The 7003-nt window shown below is 41.7% G+C and overlaps 1 non-coding gene and 1 pseudogene across 1 annotated transcript; both read left to right on the top strand.

Annotated features, from left to right (window-relative positions):
- The first annotated feature begins 749 nt into the window (after positions 1-749).
- Positions 750-1875, top strand: LOC143663638 (poly(rC)-binding protein 2-like; annotated as a pseudogene).
- A 1128-nt stretch (positions 1876-3003) lies between these two features.
- On the top strand, positions 3004-3074 carry TRNAS-GCU (transfer RNA serine (anticodon GCU)). The gene has a single exon. It is a non-coding gene; the product is annotated as a tRNA-Ser (tRNA).
- Positions 3075-7003: the final 3929 nt, after the last annotated feature.

Raw genomic sequence — 7003 nt, 5'->3', positions numbered from 1 at the left:
CGCCAAGCAAAACTCTGCCCATTAAGCAAGAACTGCCCACTCTCCTTACCCCCAGACCCTGGTAACCTCAAATCTACTTTCTATTTGCCTCTTCTAGATATTTCATGGAAGTGGAGCCATGCCATCTGCGTCCTTTTCTATCTGGCTTTTTTCACGAGGCATGGTGTCCTTGAGGCTCGTGCATGTTGCCTCATGTCTCAGAACGTTATCCCTTTTCAGGGCTGGGTGGTGTTCAGCCATGTGGATACACCAGTTTGTGCCCATCTTTTCATCCATCCATGGACACATGGGTTTGGCTATTGTGAATATGCTGCTGTATTTAAGTATTAACTCTTAAGAAGAAAACCGGGAAAAAAAAACAGTATGAAGTTAAAAAAAAATCTAGACAGAAATATGGTTCCTCAATGCTGGTGGTGGTCATGAGACTGCCAAAGATGTGACTTAAGAATAGGACAATACCAGACCAGCAGAGGCAGCAGCCAGAGCAACCACAGCCAGTGCTCTTGCCCTCCCGCCTGCCCTTCACCACTCTCCACCTCCCCGGGGTCTATTTCCCACTTCCTCCTCCTCCATGTCCCCCTCCTCCTCCTCCAATCCTGCTTCCTCCTCCACCTACGCAGGGACCCCTTGCCTTCTGGCCCACCCCTATTGTTCCACAGTGCCCCACCCCCTGCAGTTTTGGTTTTCACCCCCACCAGTGGCCAAAGACTTGACCACTCGAAGTCCAGCTCCTCAGCAGACTGCTCCACATGGACACAGGTGTGACTAAATGTGGATTAAATGTCACTCTCACTATCCAGCTATTTATGCATGGAAAGAAAGTTGGCAGTATCATCTGAAAGAAAGGAGAATCAGTTACAGAGTTGCACGAAGGGAGTGCTGCATGTAGCAACATCTCAGAAAGGAACTGTCCTGATGGTCCTGACAGAATTATCACTTTGGCTGGGCCCACTAACACCATCTTTAAAGCCTTTGCTCTGATCATTGACAAACTGGAAGAAGATATCGGCAGCTCTATGACCAATAGCACAGCTGCCAGTAGGACCCCAGTCACCCTGAGGCTGGTGGTCCCTGCTAGTCGAAGTAGCTCTCTCATTGGGAGAGGTGGGTGCAAGATCAAGGAAATATAATTGTATACAGGGTTCAGATTCAGGTGGCAGGGGATATGCTCCCCAACTCGACTGAGCGGGCCATCCCTATTGCTGGTATTCTGCAATCCATCACTGAGTGTGTCAAGCAGATCTGCATAGTCATGTCGGAGACTCTCTCCCAGTCCCTCCCCAAAGGGCATGACCATTCCATACTGGCACAAGCTGTCCAGTTGTCTGGTCATCTTTGCAGGTGGTCAGGACAGGTACAGCACAGGCAGCAACAGTGCGAGCTTTCCCCACACCACCCCGTCCATGTGCCTAAACCCTGAGCTGGAGGGACCACCTGCAGAGGCCTATCCCATTCGGGGACAGTATGCCATCCCAGTGTGTTCCCAGTATGCCATCCCACTATTTGACCAAGCTGCACTAGTTGGCAATGCAACAGTCTCATTTTCGTAGGATACATGGCCATGCCAGATTCAGTGGCATTAAATCCAGCTCTCCAGAGGTGAAAGGCTTTTGGGGTTTGGATGCATCTGCTCAGACTTCTTCTCATGAACTCACCATTCCAAATGATTTGACTGGCTGCATAATCAGGCATCAAGGTGCCAAAATCAATGAGATACGTCAGATGTCTAAGGCGCAGATCAAAATTGCGAACCCGGTAGAAAGATCCACCGCTAGGCAGGTTACCATCACTGAATCTGCTGCCAGCATTAGCCTGGCTCAATATCGAATCAATGTCAGGCTTTCCTCGGAGATGGGTGGCAACGGGAGTAGCTAAAACAATGCAGATTCATCCATAATGCCTTTCTGCTGTTCACCACCATCCATGACCCATCTATGCAGTTTCTGAACAGTCAAGTGATTCCAGGTTTTAAATGGTTTGTAAATTTTCCATTTCTACACACTTTTTTATCATCCACTCGTGATTTTTTTTTGCATGGGCAGGCACAAGGAACACTCATGATTTTTTAATTAAAGCATTTTAATTCCTTTCTCTGTTCAACTGTTAATGCTAAGATCCATATTTAGTTTTATAAGCTTCTCCCTGTTTTGTTTTGTTTTGGCTCATGAATTTTTTTTTCTGTTTGTCATGGAAATGCAAGAGTAGAATATTAATATATTTCATTTTAGTTCTGTAATATCAAGAACTTTTCAAAAAAAAAAAAAAGAATAGAACAATAAAACTCAAGAAACAGTGACTATGGGTGAAACCAGGCAGTCTTTTTAGCACCACTGTATCAGTTTGCCCAGCTGCTATGACAAATGCCACACAATGGATTGGCTTAAATAACAGAATTTATTCATTCATGGTTTTGAGGCTACAGGAAGTCCGAAATCAAGATATTTGCAAGGATCCTCCTATCCCATATATCATAGTCCAAATAACCCTAAAGAGTGGGCAAAAGATCAAAGGAGATGGTGGAGTTATACAGAGAAGGTTGGGTTTAATAAATGAGTATGACTGCTGAGTCATTTTGTTAATGTTTCTTTTGGTCTGCAGTGTCTTGGAGCAGCTAGTAGTAAGAACCTGGAGTTGTGGAACTATAACCCATACCAAACTCTCAAATTTGCTCTACAACCAATTGTTGTGGTATGCTTTGAAATTTATGGCCTTTTTGTTTATATGTTATTTTTCACAAGAAAAGTAGTTTGTGATTAATGTACAACTGTATGATAGTACTGTGAACCACTGATTATGTACTTTGGGTGATTACATGGTATGTGAATATATAATGCATATCAATAAAATTGCATTAAAGCAAAAATAAAAATATAAAGATACAGCAAGTTTGTAATGATATTGTGAATCATTGATTTTATACTTTGGATGGATTATAAGGAGTGGAATATATCTCAATAAAATGGTTTAAAATTTTTTAAAAATAAAAGTAAATTTAAAGGGGTTGCGAGGGTAGTTCAGTGATAGAATTCTTGCCTGCTATGCAGGAGATCCAGGTTCAATTCCTGGCCCATGCATTCCCCAAACAAAGAAACCAACAAAAACAAACAAAAAGTTCAACAAATAGTGCTGCAATAAAGGGATATTCACATGGGAAAAGAATGAAATGTGACCCCTCCATATAGCATACAAAAATTAAAAAATAACAAATAAATTTTTAAAATTTTTGAAAAGATATTGGCAAGGTTTGCTTTCTCCCCAAAATCTATATCCTTCTGGCACTGGCTGCAGAATCCCTGGGGTTCCTTGACTTCCCAATCACATGGCAATGTCCTCTCCTTTCTCTTTCAGGTTCCCACTGACTTCTGGCTTCTGACTCCTTTCTGTGGCTTCTCTTTATTAAGCCTCCAGTAATCCAGGTTAAAACCATCCTCAGTCAGCTGAGGCACACCCTAACTAAAATTAACATTTCGAAAGGTCCTATATACAATGGGCTCATACTCACAGGAACACGGATTAAGATTAAGAAAATGTCTAAACTGGATGCATAATTCAACCTACCACAGTCCCTAACTGAGGAAGGGTTAGTGCTCATGGTCTCTTGCTTCTGATTAGTTTAGGGAACTGACAATTGGAATTCATTGAAAGGTCATTTCTCAAGGAGGCACTGGCTCCTATGCTCCCTAACATCATGGCTATTTGGTGCACATTTAGCCAACTATTAAATATCTGATTACAAAGGAAGAGAGAGGCCATGGCCAGACCAGCCTTTAATGAGGATTTCAAGGCCTGGCCTGACTTTGAGGGGATTAGCATATTGAGATATTAGTCAAACCTCAAAAACAATAGGCGCCTGCACCGATAACTAGTTCATGTGTTGAAGATCTGACAAGTCTCATTGATTTAAATAGCCAGCATACTGCCTGGATTTTAATCTCCTTCACCCTTGTACCAAGGAGGTCGCTGTTTAAATGCTTTCACTTAATAACGTAAACACCTGTCACATGCCAGGGGCAAAGCTATTAAGCAGAAGGATTATTTAAAGCAATGCTCCTGAATACGGCATTGCTATTATTGTCCTATCCTTAATTACAGGGCTTGCTTTCCTAGGACCAGAGGCAGTAGCCAAAGCACCTAGGTCTCTGACCCCATTGAGGTCTGCAGAGATTCTTCTAACACAAGGACAGAATGGACATCTGCTTACACATTGTCATTTGAGTTCACCCAAATATCTGACTTGCCAATACTATTGCAGTCGAGGCGTACATGTATGAAAGTCCCTTGTACAGATGAAAAGCTGTTTCTGTAAAGGGGTAGCCTATTAGGCCATTTTCCTGATAGCTACAAGGTATTGGGGCTAAATTCTTTAGCGGTATTATCTCTTTTATATCTGTAATAACCCAATGATTTAGAGCTATTGTTATCCCCATAATGTGTTGTACAGAATCACTACAAAACTTGCTCAATAACCTTGTCACCTGGCAAAGCAAAGGTCTGGAAGAGTGAGACAGAAGAGAGTAGAGGAAAAAGCCAGAGCCTAGAGGGTTTCTGGGAAGGAAGGGCCTGAGGCTGTCCTATAGGCCTGAAGTGGGGCATTTGGAATAGACTACCAGCATCAGGAATGAATACCAGGTCCCAGGAGTCAGGACCATAAGGGCAAAGGATCCCAAGATGTGTAAGAAGATGCCAAGACAGAAGATGTGAAAGCAATGCAGAAAAATGGCCCCTACTTCATTCTGCTAGTCACAGGCTAGTCAAAGGCTCTCATGACAGTGGCTTTATGACAGTGGCTGAAACCAGTGAGTCCAAGGTCCATGGATGGGATTATATGCAATCAAAACAGTGTTCTCAGCATTTGTGCATTTTTCTGAGGACCTATAGTCCTCTCTCCACTTCTCAAATTGTTTGTGGCCTAGCTCAGTGAAAGAGTGCCCCCTGTTCTCTCTCTCTTCCTTTTCCCAAGCTGCCTCATCTGGGAGGCACACCTGAAGCTAAAGCACCAGTCCCACCTGCTATACACATCTGTCTGAACATTCATAGTTGCTGCTGACCTCAGCAAGATCCCGTTTGCTTGGACCATGCCCAAAACACCCAACGCTCTGATGTCATCTAACCCAACCAGTAATTGGTGATTTGGGTGCTAGGAAACAGGGACAGCACAGGTCACAGAGTCATTGACCTTTGTACAAGTTATTGATCAGATTTCGGTGTGGTTGATCAAGACCACTCCTCTTCTGCAAACTCATCTTACTGTTGAAAGCCAATCTCTTTGGCTTGGTCCCAACACCTGAGTTCAACAGCACTTTGGTGAATAAACCCTTCATGGCAATACAGCACAAGAAGAGAGAGAATGGTTCAATCATTCATTCAATATGTATTTACTGAGCATCTATTATTTTCCAGACACTGCCTTTGGTATGGTAAATAAAGCAAAGAACAGAAGCATCAGTGTCCTGCTCCTGTGGAGCTTCAAGGAGTGAAATATGACTAGGGCATAATTATTGAAGGAGAAGTTAATAGAGTAGAGGTCAGATCATGAAAGGATGTGTAGACCACAGTAAGAAGCATGAATTATAAATGATGGAAGAAACAAGAAAAAGCATAATACATGAGCCTGACCTAGACTGAAGAGAGCTTCCCAGAGCCAATGAACTTGTTTAAAACAAGTTATCAAGAATAAATAGGAGATAACTGAGGGGAATGAGAGAACCATCAAGTGCAAAGGACCTGAGACAGGAGAAAGCATGACATTCACAGAAGAAATTGTGAAATGTTTTTAAATGGGCAAAAAATGGTAACTGGATGTTCTGCCTCACCTTTTTCGGTTTTCTGTGCCTTTCACTATCTTTGAGCTATTGTACAACTATTGCAAGTTGTATAAAACTGATAGCAATGCAAATTATTCTTGTCCATAGAAATGCAAATTAATTTTGTTCAGTGACATGCAATCTATTGTTATGCCGTGGATATTGACTAGTTTTTACTAATCTGAAAATTCATTTCAGCATTTCCTGATTGTCTATATGTCACTGTGAATTTTCCTTTGAACCCGTTATGATATTTTACTGGTTCTCTCATTACTTAATGAGTTAAAAAAAAATCTTTGACACCAATTCATTCTATATTTGTATGAAAGTTATGATTTTACCTTAAAAAAAAGATCATTTAACAAGACATGCGAAAGGCCAGTGTGGTTGGGTTCTCAGGTAAAATAAAGGATGACTAGTTAAATTTGACTTTCAGATGAGCAATAAATAATAGGGCATGCTTACACTAAAATATGATTTGTGACTTATCTAAAATTCAAACTTAATTGGACATCCTGTATTTTCATTTTCTAAATCTAGCAACCCTATAGTGTGGTCATTGCTAATTCTGTGTTCCCACTGCAGCTCCTATTTGCTGGCAGGGTTAGGAACAAAAGAAGCACCTGCCATTCAATCTTTAACTACCTCTCAGAAGCCACATGAATATGTCTCCTATCCAAATGCCAAAGCAGGGATTTCATCTTCTGCTTTAAATACGTCAGCTTTGATTACCCCCCTCATAGAGGGGCAGGTGTAAACCAGGCTTTCTCCAACAGTACCGCTTTCACCCTGTCTATAGTGTCATACATAGAGCTGAAGAAGTTTTGGCCAGTTCTGACCAACATGGAAACTGCTGATTTTCAAATACTGCTAGTTCCATGGTTTCTATTGAATTGATCAGTTGAACTAGATAAACAAGAGCAATCAAACTGACATATTTTTAAAAAACTGAACAGACCAGTTTTTTGTTTGTTTGTTTGTTTGTTTGTTTGACTTTTTTAATTATCAGTACTCTCGGAAAAATTGCTATCTTATTTCCTACATGCCTGTGAAACACTTCCATTTTTTCTACTCCACCCCCCACCCCCACCCCACCGAACACACACAAGACTGTGTGAGGTGCCATTTACTCTAGTTTGGGGACAAAGGGAAAAAAGCATGACAAGAAGGACTAATTCCATGGAACACACACAGTATGA

The sequence above is a fragment of the Tamandua tetradactyla genome, chromosome 19 (genome assembly GCF_023851605.1).
Source record: "Tamandua tetradactyla isolate mTamTet1 chromosome 19, mTamTet1.pri, whole genome shotgun sequence".
In the NCBI taxonomy this organism is placed as follows: Eukaryota; Metazoa; Chordata; class Mammalia; order Pilosa; family Myrmecophagidae; genus Tamandua; species Tamandua tetradactyla.
This window is presented reverse-complemented; position numbering and strand designations above follow the sequence as displayed.